At 38.8% G+C, this 22,074-nt stretch overlaps 1 pseudogene; it reads left to right on the top strand.

The window, feature by feature from the left end:
• Positions 1 to 22,074, top strand: part of LOC131413239 (cytochrome P450 4X1-like) — a 152,027-nt pseudogene that overhangs the window by 5,223 nt on the left and 124,730 nt on the right.

The raw sequence follows: 22,074 nt of genomic DNA, 5'->3' as shown, positions 1-22,074 counted from the left end.
CAATGGGCTTGTCTCTTGGTCAGTGAGGAACCAAAATCACAACGAAGGCAGAAGTAGGTGAAGAAAAGTTTTATTGCTTACACAAGCAACCGAGAGCACCAGAGATATCTCCCAAAAGCAGTTTCTTCCCGACCTCTGTGCTGGTGGAGACTTTATACACAAGAGAGCAGAAAACAACAGGTTTATTTGTAACAACTGTGTAACAACTGTGCTTATTCAGGGCACATGCGTAGCAGGTAAACATGCTACCACATACATCACACGATCTGAAAATGGGTGCTTGGCCCCTCCCAGAGGAGGGGAATTTAAGATGGTAATGAGTTTAGGGTAACTTGAGGACACTTGGAGCTGAAGCATTTTGCAGGGGTCTTGCTGCAAATGTGTGAGTTTCTCTGCAAGATAGTGTCGGGGGAAGAGGGAGAATCTCCCTCTGCCCTTTCCCTTAAGGTTCTTCTGGCTGGCCAAATAATCAACAAGACAGGTTAGCAGGAGAAAATAATACCAAGTTTAATAACATGTATACATGGGAGAAAGCAGGGACACTGCGTTTCTCAACACAATAGCAGAAATTCTCGTCTTAAATATCATTTTCAGCCAATGACAAAGGAGGATTTTGGGGGTGGGGGAGTCAGTTACAGGAGATTACCACTAAAGCACAGTAAACAAAAGTAAGGTTTATTATACAGCCCCAAGGCCTCATCTTCCACATTGATAAGTTACTAGAAATGAGCTCACCCCCCCTCTCTTCTCCAAACAGAGAGGGAGATACCTTTACAAATGGAGATTTCCCTTATAAATGTAAATGATTGTCTGGCAACTCCTCGCAGGGCCATCCAAAGAATGTGGCCAGAGAGACAGGACTCCCGATAAGATGGGCTTGTTGGTGCCTTTTCTATTGTAACCTCTATCCTAAATTATCTTTTATAGCAGTCATGATAATAACCCCTTCCTAAAACAGATTTTTTTTGGTTTTAAATTTTTTTAGGCAGTTTGGGAGGGGAAACTCAAATATTTTTCCTGAGCTCTCTGAGTCCTTATTGTCTTCAGCTCGAAATAATCCGCATACCAGAGTGGTGCTTCCTGGGGCAGCTTGCCCTGAGCACCATCAGTTCCCTCCTCTGAAACTTCCCTAGAAGTTTCACATATTAAAAGCTGAGCTGGTGACTGAGGAGAGAGAAATCGTGTTAGTACCCGGGTGATAAGAAGTCTGCAAAGAGAGAAAAGAACATAGATTAGAATGAGGATGAACAAGCAGAAAAGAACAAATCGGAGCACATTTCCCCACACTCCATTAAACCAGTCCCCCAATCCTGGAAACAAGTCAGTCCAATAAAATGTGTGAGCTTCGTTTATCTGATGAAAAATGTCAATCTTCTCTTTTAATAGATTTAAGTTAGATATTACTTGACCTGTTTGATTCACATAAAAACAACATTTTTCTCCAATGATTGCGCATGCTCCTCCTTGCTGGGCAGTGAGTACGTTCAGAGCACGCCGATTTTGGAGCACCACAGATGCTAGGCTGTTAGTCTCTGACTGGAGTATGTTTAAGGTTTGCATGGTGGTGTTGAACTCTTGTTCCATTACCATAGAGAGATTTAATATTGCTTTCTCCAACTCATAATCTCCAAAGCCGGGGAATAGGACTCTCAAGTCTGAAAAGAACTTGGAGTTGTGATACACAAGTGGATTTTCCACGATTTCTCGACTGGCACGTTTATGTGGCACAATCTTATGAACAAACGAACCCAAGTTTGTAATTTGGCTAGCATTTAAGGTGGAGTGTTTGGTGACAGAAGGAGCCAGGTATCCAAGTCCTCATCGTCCTGACCAATTAGGTGGGAATCCTTTATACACTTTGTTGCCGCATAAAATGAAAAGACCAGTGTAGTTTAAAGACAAGGTTAGAATTGAGTCTGTAGTTCCCAGGATCTGGACTATTTCATGATCTGTGCCACTTGCACTGTTACTACCTAAACATCTCCATTTCCCATGAACTCCTGTCAGTCTGCGAGAACAGAACAGATTGCGGAATAGCTGGTACAGGAGGCCTGCAGTCTGATTTTGGCAGCTATAAAGCCTGGTCTTGTCACCTGACCAGGTGAGTCCAGATTTTTGATCCACCCATATATAGTCTGTGGCATTGGGCAGCTTAACCATGCGGATAGCTGCTATACCCCAAGTTGCACACGGGTGGCTCGTAAGCCATCCAGAGCACTTGGTGATTTGGCAAATGTTTGTGCCAGAGGGAGTAGTGATAGAGTCACTTACAATTCCCTTGAGAGTTCTGAAGATGCCACCTGCGGAATCAAACCACAGAGTTTGACGGCAATATTGTCTCGGTATATCACCCAGGAAAGGTCCAGTGCCATGTTTACTTTCAATGCAGAGGGAAAAACTTTCACCTATTGCTTGTACTTGGGCAAGGGACAGTCCTTGACCTTCTAAGTAATCTTTCTGGGGCCCAAGTGACTCACCAGGAGAAGAAGCAGAGTGAAGTTTCCCTTCTTGCGGATACCATACTCTGTTATTCATCCATTTTCCGTACTTAGTCTACCAGGTGTTCATATCAGCAGGAACAAAGACTAGTTCAGGTTCTTTTGCACTATCTAGCTGTTGACATAACCAACAGTCAGATTGATTAGTTAGCGTGGCTAGGGCTTGGTAAACTGGCATAAGGGGGTGTTTGGTCTGTGCCCGACCTGTTGAAAAGGAGAGGGTTAGTAAAAGCAAGACACAGATCGGAAAAGAGCCCATAGCGGAGACTTAGAGAGGGGAAGAGGGACAGATAGAGACCAGCACTCTCCAGTCAGCTTTCTAATAAATGATTAAAAAAAAATATATATATATATCCACTAATAGTTTGTGTGTGTGAGTGTGTATATATATAGGGAGTTTTGAAGCAAGGGGGAGGAAATGGGTCAAAGTAGGTTTTCTTGATCTGTGATCTTGGGAAAAGCTGTCTACTTCGTGATGTCGGCTGCTTCTGGGGCCTGGGTTTTGGCCCTTGAAATCCTTAGTTTAAGATCTCCTGTGGGGATTATCTCCCAGTTGTCTTGAGAGCGATGTTCTGGGTCTATTTTGGCGTGGCTCACATGGATCCAGGAAGATTTTTCCTTTATTTTGATGGCAGTGCAGGTCGTCAGTAAGACTTCATAAGGTCCTTCCCAGCGAGGTGACAGTGCGTGTTTTCTTCTAAAGACCTTGATGTACACCCGGTCTCCTGGTCGAAAGGGATGGCAAGGCTTGTCAGAAGGTGGTGGCCATGCCTCTTTGACTCTTGGTTTTTGATCTTGATCCCTTTTCCTCCCAGAGATAGTCTCTGTTTTTCTCTTTTGTCTGTGTATTTTGTCATAAGAAGGAAATACCATAGGGTAGGATGCAGGCATAGGCCTTACAAGCCTGCTGTCCGGGCCGGCCCCACAGACTGGTGAATTTGCGGGTCTCACCAGACCGGCGTCTACAAACTTTGCTGTGGGTTATTATGCACATGAAGTGAATGTCATTGCCAAGGGCATCTTGGAAGCCAAAAAGGCCGCAAATTTGGTGGGCGCGGGTCGAGCAGTTAAGAGCCATTAGGGTGCTCGCCACTTTCAGAAGACTCCCGTGACAGGATAAGTTGGATCACGGAACGGGGTAGATGACACAGGTCCCCCGCCAACTGCAAGAAAATGTCCGTGCAACGACGAGGTACTCTGTAAAAGCACACAGTCCCCAACCCTGCGGCACCTCCCCCCCAGGTATTATTCTGGCTCCAAGAGACCTAAGGCGTGACTAAAGCTGTCATTGTGCACAGAAAAAAAAAAAACCGGATGAGGTTTTTCCTTCTGTCTTGTTCTGTGTCCTGAGAAAACTTGGCTTTGTGACCAGTGAGAATATTCTCCTTGGTCTCCACCATACGGAAGGTGCATTTACCGGGGTGCACCTTGGTGGCCAGTCGAGTAGACTGGGGTTCCGAACTGTCTCTTTGTCCGGCTGTGCCAAGTTCTCAGGGGAGTTTGTCATAAAAGGCCCAGTCCATAAGGGCTTTTGTCGTCTTTACCTTCGTTGCTTGTTAGTGCTGGAAAAATCCCATTCCAGTATCGCCCGCCCGGTGTCACAGATTAGCGGGTCTGTGACTGGAGGTGTCCCACACTATTGTGGGAGACCGGAGACACCCTTTTATCCTTACCGCCTGTGCAACGAAGGTCTTTACTTTCTCTGAATATCTTTGGAAGTGAATTCTGTGGATCATGGGGGCTACATCATCTGTGCCCTCACCAGGGATGCCTCTTTGCATCCATGGTAAATTTATTCTAAGCGTGGAAAGTTACCTCCGGGTCTTTCCTTAAAAAGGCTTATTGGTTCGAGTCACTATTGGAATAAATATACAAGTAAAGATCCTACTCGTCAATGGCCAGACGACGGATCCTTTGAATTGGAAAAACTTCTAAATTGGGGAAAAAAATTTTTTTGAGAGCTCTCACATAATTGCTTAATTGGTACCTAAGAACTAAGGCCAGAAAAAGGAAGGGAAAAATTTGACTAGTCTTAAGACCTTGACTCAGGTTACAATTGAATTGAGAACATGTAAAAGTGTAAGTGTTGATAAGATTATAAAGGTTGGAATGTTTGAGTTAATTTTATACAAAGAGGTTACATCAACTTTGCCTGAGTATGTTTTAAAATGTCTGACTGGGAATGTTTCTCTTGTCCAAAGTTAAAAGACCAAGACCTATTGATAAAAATCTTAATGATAATTATGTTTAAAGGTATAAGAGGTGATGAAATTTACATGAAATTTTGTAAAAAAAAAAAACTGATGTTATTTCTATTACAGAACTGGTTAACAAAATTAGTAGTTTAAATGATGGCTAATTTTATCTGAAGTCTTATGAAGTCTTATAGGCAATCTAAATAGTTATTGGGAATAAGTAACTAAATAGTTGTGAAAAAGATGAATGTTGGATGAACTTTAAACAATAATTATGTGTTATAGTGGTTACAGCTTCCAAACTCTTTTTGGTGACTTAAAACTTGAGAGTTTTGCTAAGTTTTATGATAAAAATTCTCTGAGTATCATCATTTCCAAATAAGATAAAATATTAGACATTGATTGCTAAACTTACGTTTATCTACTTTTGGCTTTTCATCACAGGAAAACTAAAAGGTGTTTTGGGTCTATTGGTAAACATGTGTTTTATTAAAAGATTGTACTATAAAGTAACATGTTTCCAGAAATGATGAAGACACAATTGGAAACACTGGTTCTATTACCAAGGTTGTGACTGGAACATCATATTTGCCATATAACCATACAGCTTTTGAAAAATAAAGATTAGACTTTATAAAATAAAGCCACGTGGAAATATTGGCCTGGTACCTTATGTTCCAAGCAGCACTTACCAGGATAAGTAAAGAATGTCACTTATCTGGCAGGTACAAGGAACCTTGAAATATTTTGGGGAAACCTCGGAATAGAGAAATTCACCCAAATTTATAGATATTGCAGACAAAGTCTGATGACAAAATCCTTGGCTTGGCTTTCCTGGCCTCGAGAGACCTTTAAAGTTCAATGTGAGATTCCTTATAAAAAGTTCCAGCAAAGCAGATTTAAAAGAGCCTATGTGATCAACTGCTATTCTTGCTGTACTTATGTAAGTAATTGAGCCAACTCTATTGGAACTAGACTTATTTTGCAAACTAGTTTTAATTTTGCTATCTTAATAAAAATGAGGGTGATTTTAGAGAAAAAAATTATATTTCAGTAAAAACTATTTCAGTATAAATTTGCAGATATTAGATCCTAGTTTTGTTGTCTTTTGAGGTTTTTGTTTTATATCTGTTGACTGGACTAGATCCTGATTTCTTCTAGTCTCCTGAAATATCTGGCTACAGATGTCCAAACTAACGTGTTTGATTTTTTCCATCATTTTCATTTAAAATCACTGAAAACTGAACCTGCCCTTTTTCCTGAAGCCTTACAAACTGAAGCTGATGAACTTGATATAAACTTGGTATTATTTTCTCCTGCTAACCTGTCTTGTTGAATATTTGGCCAGCCAGAAGAACCTTAAGGGAAAGGGCAGAGGGAGATTCTCCCTCTTCCCCCGACAATAGCAACATCTGCAAAATGGGGACATCAATGCTGTGAAACAGTACACATAATTTCTTCTTGTATAGAAAACATTTGACAGACTATGTTAGTTATTGATCAGATCCTCAGTAACTTTTCTTTGCCTGGTTCCCTGGTTGAAAAATGCCCCCTGAAATTTTACTCCTTATTCTTGAGGGATAAGGTATGACAGTCAGTCTTCTGTAACTGCTTCCTGCTGGCTGGAGTCATTGTCAGGGGAGGCAGAGGAGTAAAACTCTTGTGCTTGCAGGCTAAGATAAGTTTTAGGGCTATCTGAGGAGTTTTGCAATGGTTGGTAGTGTCACAGAACCATCATTTGTAACTTGAATTGTTCCAAATGAGAGGTAATACACTTAACTAGCTTATGAAAGATGCATGGACCAAATATTAATAATAACAAAAAGAGTACAAGGGGGCCTATCAAAGGTAAGAACCAGGTTACAGAGGGGATGGCCTTTTTTACAGTGCCCCATTCCTCATTGGCCATACTGCCCTTTTGGTAAGGGTGTGTTGTCATGTAGCTTGGTCTAATATTTATTTAATATTTACTTCTACTTCCCCTGAAGTATTTACCCATGGGCAGCATGAGGTGTTAGTTACTGTGCTGACACCTCCTTGTTCTGCTAGTGTGTAATCCAAGGCTGATCTGTTATCCAGCACCACGTTGGCTAGTGAATCTAAGGACACTCCTATATTGTAGAGTGCTTTTCCTGTATTACTGGCCAATGTTTCAGGAGATTTAGTTGGGTTCCTTAGAGTAACTTCATGGTATGTGAATCCTCCCCAGGGAGAAGCCAGTCCCACTGTTAACCCACTTCCTGCCGGGATCAACCCAATAGCCCTTTTTTTCTCTGGGGTGGTGTCCGATGCAGTTGTATATTGTGATTCCTGAGGGACCTAGCATTCCTATTGTACACTCTCCCACATATTGTACATTATCTAAGCATGGATGGGCTATTGCAAGCAGTGGGGAATGGAAAACAGCAGAAGGGGCATGACAATTGGGAGCTTATGATGTGGCCATCCACAGAGGAAGACATATCCTGGGAGTGCACAGGCCCATCAGGGCATGGCACTATCAAACCAGTTGAGTAACATAATGTCCCAACTGGGGGTTGTTTGTGCAACTGGGAGATAATGGTCCTCCATAAGTTAAGTTATAGTTTATAGGGCCTTTGGGTACCCTTCCTGCTACCTGAGGAGACAGGTAAGTAAGCCCCCAGTATCAAAGGGGCTTTCGTATCCCTGTCCAAAACTTGCACTGGTTTAGAAAGGTTTTTCTTGGGCTTTTTACATACCTTTTGGTTTTAGGGCACCAGTGAGTTTCATTTGGGCTGTAGGATTTGAGTAATATTAAAAGTGATGGGGGGGCTGGCCCGGTGGCGTAGTGGTTAAGTTCACACACTCTGCTTAGGTGGCCCGGGGTTTGCAGGTTCGGATCCCGGGCATGGACTTATGCACCACTTATCAAGCCACGCTGTGGCAGCGTCCCATATAAAGTAGAGGAAGATGGGCATGGATGTTAGCCCAGGGCAAATCTTCCTGAGCAAAAAGAGAAGGATTGGCAACAGACGTTAGCTCAGGGCTAACCTTCCTCAAAAAACAAACAAAAAAAAGTTTATAGAGGATTGGTTTATGTTGCCCTTTGCTGGTGGGCATTGTGGCAGCTTTCACTGACTGAAGTGCAGTTCAGTTATGTTACCCTCTCATGGCTAGTGTGATTTGTTACTGGGGTCAGATTCACACATTTTAGGTTTATACCAGAGGAGACTAGCTCTACTGCAATAGATGCGGGTCCACTAAAAGCCTTTGGGGACCCTTCAAAGAGGCTAAGGTTGGGTTCCGATTGTATAGGATAAGCAACAGGCCATCCACTTTTGGTTTGGATGTGCCTATGGCATATCCAGCCTTGGGGATAATCCATTACCCCTTGATATGATTCTAGAAGGTTTACTACTGCATTTGTTTCCCAGGGAATTAAGGAGGTCTGTGTTAATGCCCCTTGTCAATAAAGGTAAATAAGGATAAAAGCTATAGTATAATCTGTGGATTCAGACATTACTTATCTTTGGATCTTTAGCACCCTTCTTGAACAGGAGCTTCAAGTCCGATGTTGGTTCACAGGAATAGGAGTCTGTGGGAATGGTGACAGTCTCCGGCTCTTGAGCTTGCTTAACCCGCGTGTGGTGGATCCAGGATAGCACACTTTGCAATTTAAGAAAGAGTGAGTGATTAGTAAGACCAAATAAGGCCCTGTCCAAATGGGTTCAAGCTGATCCTGAGGGGGCACAGACTTTGAGGTTTTTAAGTACACCCATTTCCCCTGGCTCACAGGGATGAAGCTTTATTCCTGTAGGAGCAGGAAGATTTAGATTGACGTATTTATAAAGGTTAGACATTGCTTGCCCTAGGTTAATTATGTGCTTTACAGCTGCTGCAATTTCTTCATCAGGCTGCATTATTGAACCAGTATCACCTGGAAAGGCCCTTCCTCACATCATCTCAAAAGGGCTTAGCTTAAGTTTTCCTTTAAGAGCAGCCCTGATGTGGGTCAGGGCAATGGGCAAGAGCTTCAGCCAGTTGTCTTGTGCTTCTTAGCAGAGTTTGGCCACTGTGACCTTCAGGGTGCAGTTGCCTCTTTCAATTTTGCCAGAAGATTGAGGTCTCCAGGCAGCATGCTGCTTCCACTGTATTCCTAGTGTTTGAGAAACTCGGGCAACCTCTTTCGATATGAAGGCAGGGCCATTGTCACTTTGGATTGACCCAGGCGGTCCAAACCTCGGGATGATTTCTTTTATCAGTCCTCTTATCACTTCCCCTGCTTTTTCTGTTCTGCAAGGAAAGGCTTCAACCCATCCAGTAAAACTGTCTACAAAAACCAAGAGATACCTGAATCTTCCTGGTGCAATTGGCATAACTGTAAATTCCCCCACCAGTCTTCCCCTGGCTCATTCAGTGCTCATTCAGGACACATGCGTAGCAGGGAAAGATGCTACCACATACATCACATGATCTGAAAATGGGTGCTTGGACCCTCATAGAGGAGGAGAATTTAAGATGCTAAGTTTAAGGTAACTTCAGGATGCTTGGAGCTGGAGCATTTTGCAGGAATATTGCTGCAAAAGTGTGGGTTTCCCTGCAAGATAGCAACATCTGCAAAACGGGGACATCAATTTCTGAAAAACAGAACACATAGTTTCTTCTTGTCTGGAAAACATTTGACAGACCGTGTTATTTATTGATCAGATCCTCAGTAACCCTTTCTTTGCCTGGTTCCCTGGTCACACTTAATATGGTTTTGTTCTTTTTGCATTTAGATCTCTGATCCATTTAGACTTTATTCTTATGTGTGACGTGAGGGGTTGATCTAGTTTATCCAAATGGTTATCCAGTTGTCCCATCATCATTTATTAAAAACTTCCATCTTTTCCAGTGATTTGAGATAACCACCTTTATCATATTCTAAATTGACATTTGTAATTGGACCTATTTATGGACTTTCTTTTCTATTCCACTGGTCTATTCATGTGCTCCAATCACACTGATTTATTTAAAGCGACTTTGTGGTATTTTTTTTTAATTAATGAACAATTTTTTGTATAGTTGTAGGTTTACAGAAAAATTGAACAGAAAGCACAGAGAGTTCCCATACACTCCCCCCACCACATACAGTTTCCCCTATCATTAACATCTTGCATTAGTGTGGTTCATTTGTTATAATCGATGAGCCAATATTGATACATTATTATTAACTAAAGTCCATAGTTTACTTTAGGACTATGTTGTAAACTCTATGGGTTTTGACAAATATGTAATGATACGTATCCATTATTATGGTATCATACAGAATAGTTTCACTGACCTGAAAACTCCACTGAGCTCCACCTATTTATCCCTCCTTCCCTCACCCTGAACCCCTGGCAAACACTGATTTTTTTACTGTCTCTATAGTTTAGCTTTTTCCATGTCATTATTTGGAATCATGGTGTCTGTATCCTTTTCAGATTGGTTTCTTTCACTTGGAAATATGCATTTAAAGTTCCTCCATGTATTTTCATGGCTTGAGAGCTCATTTCTTTTCATTGCTAAATAATATTCTATTGTATGAATGCACCAGTTCATTTACCCATTCACCTATTGAAGGACACCTTGGTTGCTTCCAAGTTTTGGCAATTTTGAAAAAAGCTGCTATAAACACCTGTGTGCAGGTTTTTGTGTGGACATAATTCTGAACTTCTTTGGGTAAATACCAAGGAGCATGATTGCTGGATGATATGGTAAGAATATGTTTAGTCTTGTATGAATCCACCAAGTTGTCTTCTAAAGTGGCTGTGCCATTTTGCATTCCCACCAGGAATGAATGAGAGTTCCTGTTGCTCCACATTCTCGCCAGCGTTTGGTATTGCCAGTGCTCTGGGTATTGGCCATTCTAATAGATGTGTAGTGGTATCTCACTGTTGGTTTTCACTTGCAGTATCTTAATGGCATGTGATGTATGTGGAGCATCTTTTTATACGCTTATTTGCCAACTGCATATCTTCTTTGATGAGGTGTCTGTTGAAGTTTTGTTTTTCATTTTTTAATCAAGATTTTTCTTATTGTTGCGTTTTAAGAATTCTTTGTATGTTTTGTATAACCGTCCTGTATCAGAAATGTCCTTTGCAAATATTTTCTCCCAGTACGTGGCTTGTCTGTTTTTCTATTAACTGTGTCTTTGCTGAGCAGTTTTTAATTTTAATGAAGTCCAGCTTATCATTTTTTTCTCTTCTGGATTATGCTTTTGGTGTACTTAAAAGTCATTGCCAAACCCAAGGTCACATAGATTTCCTCCTATGTTATTTCCTAGGTGTTTTACAGATTTACATTTTGGTCTCTGATCCATTTTAAGTTAATACTTGTGAAAGATGTGAGAGCTATATCCAGACTCTTTTTTTGCACGTGGATGTCCAGTTATTCCAGCACCATTTATTGAAAAGACTATCCGTTGAATTGCCGTTGCTCCTTTGTCAGATATGAATACAGACAATTGGCTCTATACATGTGGGTCTATTTTGGGGCTTGCTATTCTGTTCCATTGATCTATTTGTCTCTTTTATTCATTACCAGACTGTCTTGATCACTATAGATTTACAGTAAGTCTTGAAGTCGGGTGGTGTCAGTCCTCTGACTCTGTTGTTCTCCATTAATACTGTATTGGCTATTCTGTGTCTTTTGCCTTTCCACATAAAAGTTAGAATCAGTTTGTTGATATCCGCAAAATAGCTCATAACTTGTTGGATTTTTTTATTGTGATTGCGTTGAATCTATAGATCAAGCTAGGAAGGACACAATATTGAGTCTTCCTATCCATGTTCTTGGAATATCTCTCAATTTATTTGATCATTTTGATTTCTTTCATCAGAGTTTTATAGTTTTCCTCATATGGGTCTGGTATATATTTTGTTAGATTTATACCTAAATACTTCATTTTTTTGGTGCTAATGTAAATGGTATTGTGTTTTTAATTCCAAATTCCAATTATTTATTGGTAGTATATAAGAAAGCTCTTGACTTTTGTATATTAACCTTGTATTCTGCAACCTTGCTATAATTGCTCATTAGTTCCAGGAGGTTTTTCTTGAATCTTGGGGATTTTCTACATAAACAATTATGTCGTCTGTGAACAAAGACAGTTTTTTGACAGTTTCTTCCTTCCCAATTTGTGTAATTTTTATTTCCTTTTCTTGCATTAGCTGGGACTTCCAGTTCAATGTTGAATAGGAGTGATGAGAGGGGACATCCTTGCCCTTTATTTGATCTTAGCAGGAAAGCATCTAGTTTCTCACCACTAAGTACCATATAAGCTGTAGAGTTTTGTAGATTTTCTTTATTAAGTTGAGGATATTCCCCATGTATTCCTTGTTTGCTGAGTAGTTGTTGTTTTTAAATCATGAATGGGTGTTGGATTTTGTCAAATATTTTTTCTGTATCTTTTGATATGGTCATATGATTTTTCTTGTTTAGCTTGATGATGTGATAGATTACATCAATTGATTTTTGAATGTTGAACCAGCCTTGCATACCTGGAATAAATCCCACCTGGTCATGGTGTCTAATTCCTTTCATACATTGTTGGATTTGATTTGTTTATATTTTCTTGAGGATTTTTACATCTATGTTCATGAGAGATATTGGTTTACAGTTTTCCTTTCTTGTAATGTCTTTGTCTGGTTTTGGTATTAGGATAATGGCTGGCCTCATAAAATGAGTTAGGAAGTATTCCATCTCCTTCTATTTTCTGGAAGTGATTGTAGAGAATTGGTATAAATTCTTCCTGAAATGTTTGGTAGAATTCACCAGTGAAATCTTCTAGGCCTGGTCCTTTCTGTTTTGGAAGGTTACTAATTATTGAATTAATTTCTTTAATAGATATAGGTTTATTCAGATTACCTATTTCTCTTGCTGAATTTTAGTAGATTGTGTCTTTCAAGAAATAGGTCCATTTCATCTAGGTTATTAAATTTGTGGGCATAGAATTGTTCATAATATTCCTTTATTGTCTTTTTAATGTCCATAGGATTGGTAGTGATAGTCCCTTTTTAATTTCTGATATTTGTAATTTGTATCTCTGTCTTTTTTTTTCTTAGTTAACCTGGCTAGAGATTTATTAATTTTATTAATCTTTCTGAATAAAACTTTTGTTTTCATTGATTTTATCTCTTGATTTCCTATTTTCAGTTTTGTTGCTTTCTGCTCTAATATTTATTATTTCTTTTCTTCTACTTACTTTGGTTTAATTTGTTCTTATTTCTCTAGTTTCCTAAGGTTAGATTACTGATTTTAGATCTTTCTTCTTTTCTAATATAGTCATTCAATGCTATCAATTTCCCTCTAAGGACTGCTTTCACTGCATCCCACAATTTTGATTAGCTGTTTTTTCATTTTCATATAGTTCAAAATACTTTATAAATTTCTCTTGAGAATTCTTCTTTGACCCATGTGCTATTTAGAAGCATGTGGTTCACTCTCCAAGTATTTTGGGATTTTCCAACTATCTTTCTGTTATTGATTTCTATTTCCTTGTGATCTGAGAGCATACATTGTATGATTTCTCATCTTTTAAAATTTAGAGTGTGTTTTATGGCCTAGAATGTGGTCTATCTTGGTGAATATTCTGTGTGAGCTTTAGAAGGAAGTGTATCCTGCTATTTGGGGATGAGGTATTCTATAGATGTCAATTAGATTCAGTGGATTGATGATGTTGTTCAGATCAATTATGTCCTTGCTGGTTTTCTGCCTGCTGGATCTGTCCGTGACTGATAGAGGAGTATTGAAGTCTCCAACTATAAAAGTAGATTCATCTATTTCTCCTGGTAATCCTGTCAGTTTCTGCCTCATGTGTTTTGACACTTTGTTGTTAGGTGCACTCACATTAAAGACTGTCGTCTTCTTGGAGAATTGACCCCTTATCATTATGTAATGCCCTTCTTTATCCCTAATAATTTTCCTTGCTCTGTAATATGTTCTGTCTGAAATTAATAGAGCTACTCTATCTTTCTTTTAGTTAGTTAGCATTGTATATCTTTCTCTATCCCTTCAAATTTAATTTATATGTATCCTTATATTTATATTATATGCCTTGGAGAAGGTCTTTTTGCATTGATGTAATTAGAGTTCTCTTAGCTTCATGTACTTGCATGTCCACTTCCTTCTCCAGGTTTGGGAAGTTCTTAGCTCTTATTTCTTTGAATAACCTCTCTGCTCCTTTACCCCTCTCTTCTCTTTCTGGGATACCTATTGTCTGTATGTTACTTTTTTCTAACTGAGCCAGATATTTCTCACAGAATTTCTTCATTTTTTGTAAAAGTCCTGGTTCTCTCTCTCCCTCCACCTGACTCATTTTTAGATTTCTGTCTTCAAGCTCACCAATTCTCTCTTCCATGTGGTCTGCTCTATTTTTAATGCTTTCTACTTTATTTTTCATCTCATTAGTTGTGTTCTTCAACTCCAGTATTTCTGTTTTGTCTTTTTTTAGGGTTTTAGTCTCTTTGGTGAAGTACTCTTTCTGTTCATTAATTTTATTCCTGAACTCACTGAACTGTCTTTCTGAGTTTTCTTGTAACTCATTGAGTTTCTTTTTGACAGCTATTTTGAATTCTGTCAGTAAGATTGTAATCTTCTGTGACTTCAAGTTTGCCTTCTGGAGAGTTGTCATTTTCCTTCTGTTCTGCAGTGTTACTGTAGTTCTTCATGGTACTTGATGAATTGATCCTCTACTAGTGCATTTGTGATAGTAACCATCTTTCTTATTTGGGTAAGGCTTTGGTTACTTTGGTTCTCAGCTGCTTCTGGTTGTATGTGAGAGCCTGCACTGTCCACCCTCCACTGCCTCTGCTAGAGGCGTCATCAGTGTCCTCCTTGTGCGAGTTGTGCCTCTGAGGTTGCTGGTGCCTTGCTGATTTCAGTGTTGCTACAGTCTCAGGTGTTGCCACTGGGGTCAACTGGCTGCAAGCACTTCTGCCACTTCCAAGGTCACCTGGGTCTCCTGTTCCCCTACTTGCTCTCTGCGGGCTTTCTATGGGCTTGGGTGCTGCTGCTCTGTGCACCACTTGTGCTGCTGCTTCTGGGTAATCCAGGGCTGCTGTCAGCACTGCTGCCAGGGGTGCTGGATTCAAAGTTATCACTGTTGCTGTTGGGGCCCTGGGATCCTGTATGCAGCCCTTGCTGCTGGTAGAGCCAGTGTCAGGGATGCCACCACTGGGGACTGAGTAATTGGTTCTGCTGTGGTTCCCGAAGCCTCAGGTTGCAGGTGTCACCTGTCACTTCTGGGGGAGAAGCAGGGGCTAAGCAGCAAGTGTTGTTGCTGATCCTGCAGTCTCTCATCCTTGGCACATGCCGGTGTACTTTTTGTGAGCTCAGGTCAAGGCACCCTGCTCTTGCCAGTGAAATGTGCATTTTGGTTGGTGTTCCCACTGCTGGAGAGACCAGTTGCACTGCTAGGGTAGGAGGAGGATCTGGGTCACTGGCACTGATCTGTGTCCTGAAGCCTCAGGACATGTGCACCACCTGCCACCAGTGGGGTGGGGCAGGGGCCACAGTTTCTGATTGATAGTGCTGACGCGTGTGCTGGTGGTCTATTCTAAAACCTTGGATCAGGGCACCCCACCCCCATGGGGGAAATTCATGCCTTGGATGTTGTCCCCACTGCTGGAAAGAACAGTGCCACTGCTGGGAGTGGGGGAGGGGGCTGGGTCACTGGTCCATTATGTGTCCTCAATCCTCAGGATGTGTTTGCCACCTGCCACCACTGGGGAGGAGCAAGGGCCAAGCCACAAGTGCTGTGTTTGCCCTTGCTGCCTGTGGTTGCCGACATAGGTGCCTATGTGAGGATCTGCATTTTGGATCACCACCACCTGGGGCGGGGGAGAGGCCTGCTTTTCTAGTTTCACTGCCTCCTGGAGGCCCAGTCCACCCACCTTCAGATATATAGATGCATGGATCACTCAGGCATCCTGGGGTGCTGTGCAGGGAGTCCTTTCGTGGTCACTGGATGTCTGCCTGGTTGTAACTTAGAGAGGAGAGGCAAACAGAATGACTCGCTCTGCCTTGACACTGATATCACTCTCCATATCTTTGTGTTTAATGTGGGTTTCTTGTATACAACATACAGTTGTGTCTTGTGTTCTTACCCTCTCTGACAGTCTCTGTTTTTTAATTGGTGTATTTAAACCATTGATGTTTAAAGTGATTGTTGACATAGTTGGATTATTAACTGCCACATTTGTTACAGATTGCTGTTTGTTGCTTTTTTTTAATCTTCCACTCTTTTTCTGCCTTCTTTAGTTTTAATGGAGCATTTTATATGATTGTATTTTTCTCCTTAGCATATGCTTTATTCTTCTTTTTAGCTTTTTTTACTGGTTGCCCTTGAGTTTGCAATATATATTTACAATTAATCCAAGACTGCTTTCAAATAATACTTGCAAGTACCTTATAACAGAGTATTCTTAATTTTTCTCCTATCCCTTATAGCATTGCTGTCATTTATTTCAGTTATCCCCAAGCTATCATCACTGGATACATTGTTGTTATTATTTTGAACAAAGGTGATATGTTAGATCAATTAAAAATATGGAAAACAAAAGATTTTATTTTACCTTATTTATTCCTTCTTAACACTCTTCCTTTCTTTATGTAGATCTGAGCTTTTGACCCATATCAGTTTTCTTCTTTCTAAAGAACTTCTTTTACAGTTTCCTTCAAAGTAGTTCTAATGGTGCCAAATTCCCTCAATTTTTGTTTTTCTGAGAAAGTCTATTTCTCTTTTGCTTTTAAGGATAATTTTACAGAAGTCTAGCTTGGTGGATTTTTCTTTCAGCACTTTAAACATTTTACTCCACTCTCTTCTTTTTTGCCTGGTTTCTGAAGAGAAGTCCAATGTACTTCTTATCCTTGTTCCTCTATAGGTAAGATGTTTTCTTCTTGTAGTTTCTTCCAAGGTTTTCTTTTTTGTCCTTAATTTTCTGCAGTTTGGTTATGATATGCATAGGTGTAGATTTTTTGGTGTTTTCCTGCTTGGTGTTCTCTGAGGTTCCTGTATCTGTAGTTTGGCATCTATCACTAATTTTGGAAAGTTCTCAATCATTTGTTGTTTCAAATATTTCTTATATTCCTTTCTTTCTTCTCCTTGGTCCTTTATTTTTATTTTTATTTTCCTGGTGGGAATAGTTCTTTGATGACTTTCTCTATTTCTTCTATGGAAATTAGTCTAAGTTTGTATCTCCACTGGGGTCAATTTTGGTACACTGAATTTTCCATTTCTTCTAGGTTTTTAAATTTATTTGGATGGAAGTTGGTAGTCTCACAATGTTTAAAAAAATTTCTCAGTAGCAATAGTTATTTTCCCCTTGTCACTTCTTACTTTATATGAGTACTCTGCCTTTTTTCTGATTAAGTTTGCTAGAATATGTCTTTCACAGATGTTTTTAAACAGCTAGGATTATGATTAATTAATTTTCTCTGTTGTCTCTCTGTTCTTTACCATATTAATTTTTCCTGTTTTCTTTATTTTCTTCCTTGTACTCTCCTTTGGTGTATTTTATAGTTCTTCTTCCAGGTTTTAGTTAGGATTTACTGTATTCAATTTTGATCTTTCAATTTTATTGCCTTTTTTTTTTTTGGTTTGTTAATCGATTTGTGTGTGAGTGTGTGTTTGCGTGTGTGTCTTTGTAGTTTTTTCTTTTTTTGTTGTGGTAAAATACACATAACAAAAACTTTACCATTTAACAATTTTTATTAATTTATTTACTTATTTTCAATTATTTTATTGAGGTCATGATGGTTTATAACATTGTATAATTTCGTGTACATTACTATCTATCTGTTCTGTATAATTTCATGTACATTACTATTTATCAATTCTGTATAGACTGCATCGTGCTCACCACTAATAGTCTAATTTTTATCTGTCGGCATACATATGTGCCCCTTTACCCCTTTCAGCCAATCTCCTACCCCCTTCCCCTCTGGTAAGCACTAATCTGTTCTCTTTATCCGTGTCTTTGTTTATCTTCCATATGTGAATCAAATTACGTGGTGTTTGTCTTTGTCTGGCTAATTTTGCTTAACATCACACATTCAAGGTCCATTGATGTTGTTGCAACTGGGATTATATTGTCTTTTTTTTATGGCTGAGTAGTAGTCCATTGTATATATACCACATCTTCTTTATCTATTCATCAGTCGATGGGCACTCAGGTTGCTTCCACATCTTGGCTATTGTGAATAATGCTGCAATGAATATAGGGGTGCATAAATCTCATTAAATTGTTGGTTTCAAGTTCTTTGGATAAATACCCAGTAGTAGGATAGCTGGATCGTATGGTATTTCTATTTTTATTTTTTTTGAGAAATCTCCATAGTGTTTTCCATAGTAGCTGCACCAATTTGCATTCCCACCAGCGGTGTATGAGGGATCTCTTTTCTCCACATCCTCTCCAACATTTGTTATTTTTTTCTTGGTAATTATAGCCATTCTAACAGGTGTAAGATGATATCTCGTTGTAATTTTTATTTGCATTTTCCTAATGATTAGTGATGTTGAACATCTTTTCACGTGCCTATGGGCCACTGTATATCTTCTTTGGAAAAATGTTGTCTGTTCATATCCTCTGCCCATTTGTTGATCAGGTTGCTTGTTTTTCTTTGTTTAGTTGTATGAGGTCTTTATATATTTTGGAAATTAACTCCTTGTCAGATATATGATTTGCAAATATTTTCTCCCATTTGGTGGGTTGTCTTTTCATTTTGTTCATGGTTTTAATGCTGTACAGAAGATTTTCAGCCTGATGTATTTCCATTTGTTTCTTTTTTTCTTTTGTTTCCCTTGTCTGAGGAGTCATGGCATTCAAAAAGATGCTGCTACGACCGATGTCAGAGAGTGTACTGCCTATATTTTCTTCTAGGAGCTTCACGGTCTCAGGTCTTCCATTCAAGTCTTCAATCTATTTTGAGTTAATTTTTGTGTATGGTGAAAGACAATGGTCTACTTTCATTCTTTTGCACGTGGCTGTCCAGTTTTCCCAACACCATTTATTGAAGAGACTTTCCTTTCTCCATAGTATGTTCTTGGCTCCTTTGTCAAAGATTAGCTGTCGTATATGTGTGGTTTCACTTCTGGGCTCTAAATTCTGTTCCACCGATCTTTGTGTCTTTTTTTGTACCGGTACCATGCTGTTTTGATTACTATAGCTTTGTAGTATATTTTGAAGTCAAGGATTGAGATGCCTCCAGCTTTCTTCTTTTTTCTCAGGATTGCTTTGGCTATTCAGGGTGTTTTGTTGTTCCATGTGAATTTTAGTATTCTTTGTTCTATTTCAATGAAGAATGTCATTGGGATTCTGATTGAGATGCATCAAACATGTAGATTGTTTTAGGCAGTATGGACATTTTAACTATGTTTGTTCTTCCAATCCACGAGCATAGAATATCTTTCCATTTCTTTATGTTTTCTTTCATTTCTTTCAATAACATCTTATAGTTTTTTCTGTATTAGTCTTTCACCTCCTTGCTTAAATTTATTCCTAGATATTTTATTCTTTTTGTTGCAATGGTAAGTGGGATTGTATTCTTCATTCTCTTTCCGCTAGTTTGTTTTTAGTGTATAGAAATGCAACTAACTTTTGTAAGTTGATTTTGTACCCTGCGACTTTGCTGTAGTTGTTGATTATTTCTAATAGTTTTCCAATGGATTCTTTCGAGTTTTCTATATATAGAATCAGGTCATCTGCAAACAATAAGAGTATCATTTTTCCTTTTCAATTTGAATCAGTTTTATTTCTTTTTCTTGGCTAATTGCTCTCGCCAAAACCTCTATTACTATGTTGAATAGGAGTGTTGAGAGCAGGCACCCTTGTCTTGTCCTTTTCTCAGAGGGATGGCCTTCAGTTCTTCATTGTTAAGTAGGATGTTGGCTGTGGGTTTGTCATAAATGGCCTTATTATGTTGAGGTACTTTCCTTCTATACTCATTTTGTTGAGAGTTTTTATCATAAATAGATGTTGAATCTTGTCAAATGATTTCTCTGCATCTATTGAGATGATCATGTGGTTTTTATTCCTTATTTTGTTAATGTGGTGTATCACATTGATTGATTGGTGGATGTTGAGCCATCCCTGTGTCCCTGGTATAAACCCCACTTGATCATGGTGTATAATCCTTTTAATGTATTGCTGTATTTGGTTTGCCAATATTTTGTTAAGGATGATTGCATGTATGTGCAGCAGCGATATTGCCCTGTAATTTTTCTTCTTTGTGTTGTCCTTGTCTCATTTTGGTATCTGGATATTGTTGGCCTCATTGAATGTGTTATGAAGCGTTCCATCTTCTTCAACTATTTGGAATAGTTTGAGAAAGATAAGTACTAAATCTTCTTTGAAAGTTTGGTAGAATTCTCCAGAGAAGCCATCTCGTCCTGGACTTTTGGTTTTTGGGAAGTTTTTGATTAGTGTTTCCACCTCTTTACTTGTGATTGGTCTATTCAGATTCTCTATTTCTTCTTGATTCAGTTTCATGAGGTGAGTCTAAGAATGTATCCATTTCTTCTAGATTATCCAATTTGTTGGCATATAGCTTTTCACAGTATTCGTTTATAATCTTTGGAATTTCTTTGGTATCCACCGTAATTTCTCCTCTTTCGTTTCTAACTTTATTTATTTGAGCCTTCTCTCTTTTTTTCATAGTGAGTCTGGCTAAGGGTTTGTAAATTTTGTTTATCTTTGTAAAGAACCAGCTTGTAGTTTCATTGATCCTTTCTACCTTTCTTTTTTGGTTTCTATTTCATTTATTTCTGCGATAATTTTTATTATTTCTCTTCTTCTGCTGACTTTGGGATTTATTTGCTCTTCCTTGTCTTGTTCTTTTAAGTGTAGTTTAAGATTACTTATTAGAGATTTTTCTTGTTTGTTAAGGTGGGCCTGTATTCCTATGAATTTCCCTCTTAGGACTTCTTTTGTTGAGTCCCATATGAGTTGGTATGATGTATTTTCATTTTCATTTGTCTCCAGATATTTTTTGATTTCTCCTTTAATTTCTTCATTGATCCATTGGTTGTTCAGTAGCATGTTGTTTAGTCTCCACATATTTTTCACTTTCCCAGCTTCTTTCTTGAGGTTGATATCTAGTTTCATAGCATTGTGTTCATAAAAGATGCTTGATATGATTTCAGTGTTCTTAATATTATTGAAGCTTGCCTTGTTTCCCAACATATGGTCTACCTTTGAGAATGTTCCACATACACTTGAGAAGAATGTGTATTCTGTTGTTTTTGGATGGAGTGTTCTATATATATCTATTAAGTCCATCTGGTCTAGTTTTTTGTGTACTTCCGCTATCTTCTTGTTGACTTTCTTTCTAGATGATCTATCAACTGATGTAAGTGGGGTGTTGAGGTCCCCTACTGTTATTGTGTTGCTATTAACTTCTCCTTTTATGTCTGTTAATAGTTGCTTTATGTACTTTGGTGTTCCTGTGTTAGGTGCGTATATATTTATGTGTTATGTCCTCTTGGTGGAGTGTCCCTTTTATCATTATATACTGCCCCCCTTTGTCTCTCTTTGCCTTTTTTATCTTGAAGTCTACTTTGTCTGATATAAGTATTGGCAACACCTGCTTTCTTTTGTTTGCCATCAGCTTGGAGTATCATCTGCCATTCCTTCACTCTGAGCTTATGTTTGTTTTTGGACCTGCGATGTGTCTCCTGGAGGCAACATATTCATATTACTGGGTCTTGTATTTTAATCCATCCAGCCACTCTGTGTCTTTATTGGAGAATTTGATCCATTTACATTTAGAGTGACTATTGATATTTGAAGGAATAATACTGACATTTTATCTCTTGTTTTCCAGTTGTTCTGTATTTCTCTTGATTCTCGTCCTGCGTATTTCCAATACAGTTTCTTATTCTTTATGATGGGTTTCTCAGTTTTCTCTTTATTTATCATTTGTGTCTCTGTTCTGATTCATTGTTTAGTCATTACCATGAGGTGTGTATAAAAGATCTTGTAGATGAGACAATCCATTTTCTGTTCACGTCTTATCTCCTTAGTCTAAGCAGGGTCTATCCATTTCCTCTCCCCCATCTTATTGTTGTCACAACTTATTCCATTTTGTGTTGTGAGTTTGTGATTAAAATGAAGTGATTATAGTTATTTTTGATGCTTTCATTCCCTTTATCCTTAATGTTATAATTAAGAGTTTGCTAACTTGTCCTGATAGAATGCTGCAATTTTCTGATTCTGTCTGTCTATTTATCTCCTTGCTCAATGCTTTGTAAATCTTTTCTGTTTTTTTTCAGGTATGAGCACCTTCTTGATCATTTCTTCTAGTGGGGTGTCTAATGGCGATGAACTCCTTCGTCTTTTGTTTATATGGGAAAGCTTTTATTTCTCCCTCATATCTGAAGGATAGTTTCATTGGATAGA

This window comes from Diceros bicornis, chromosome 13, assembly GCF_020826845.1.
Source record: "Diceros bicornis minor isolate mBicDic1 chromosome 13, mDicBic1.mat.cur, whole genome shotgun sequence".
NCBI lineage: Eukaryota > Metazoa > Chordata > Mammalia > Perissodactyla > Rhinocerotidae > Diceros > Diceros bicornis.
Note: the sequence above shows the minus strand (reverse complement) of the source record. Positions and strands in the feature narration are given on the sequence as shown.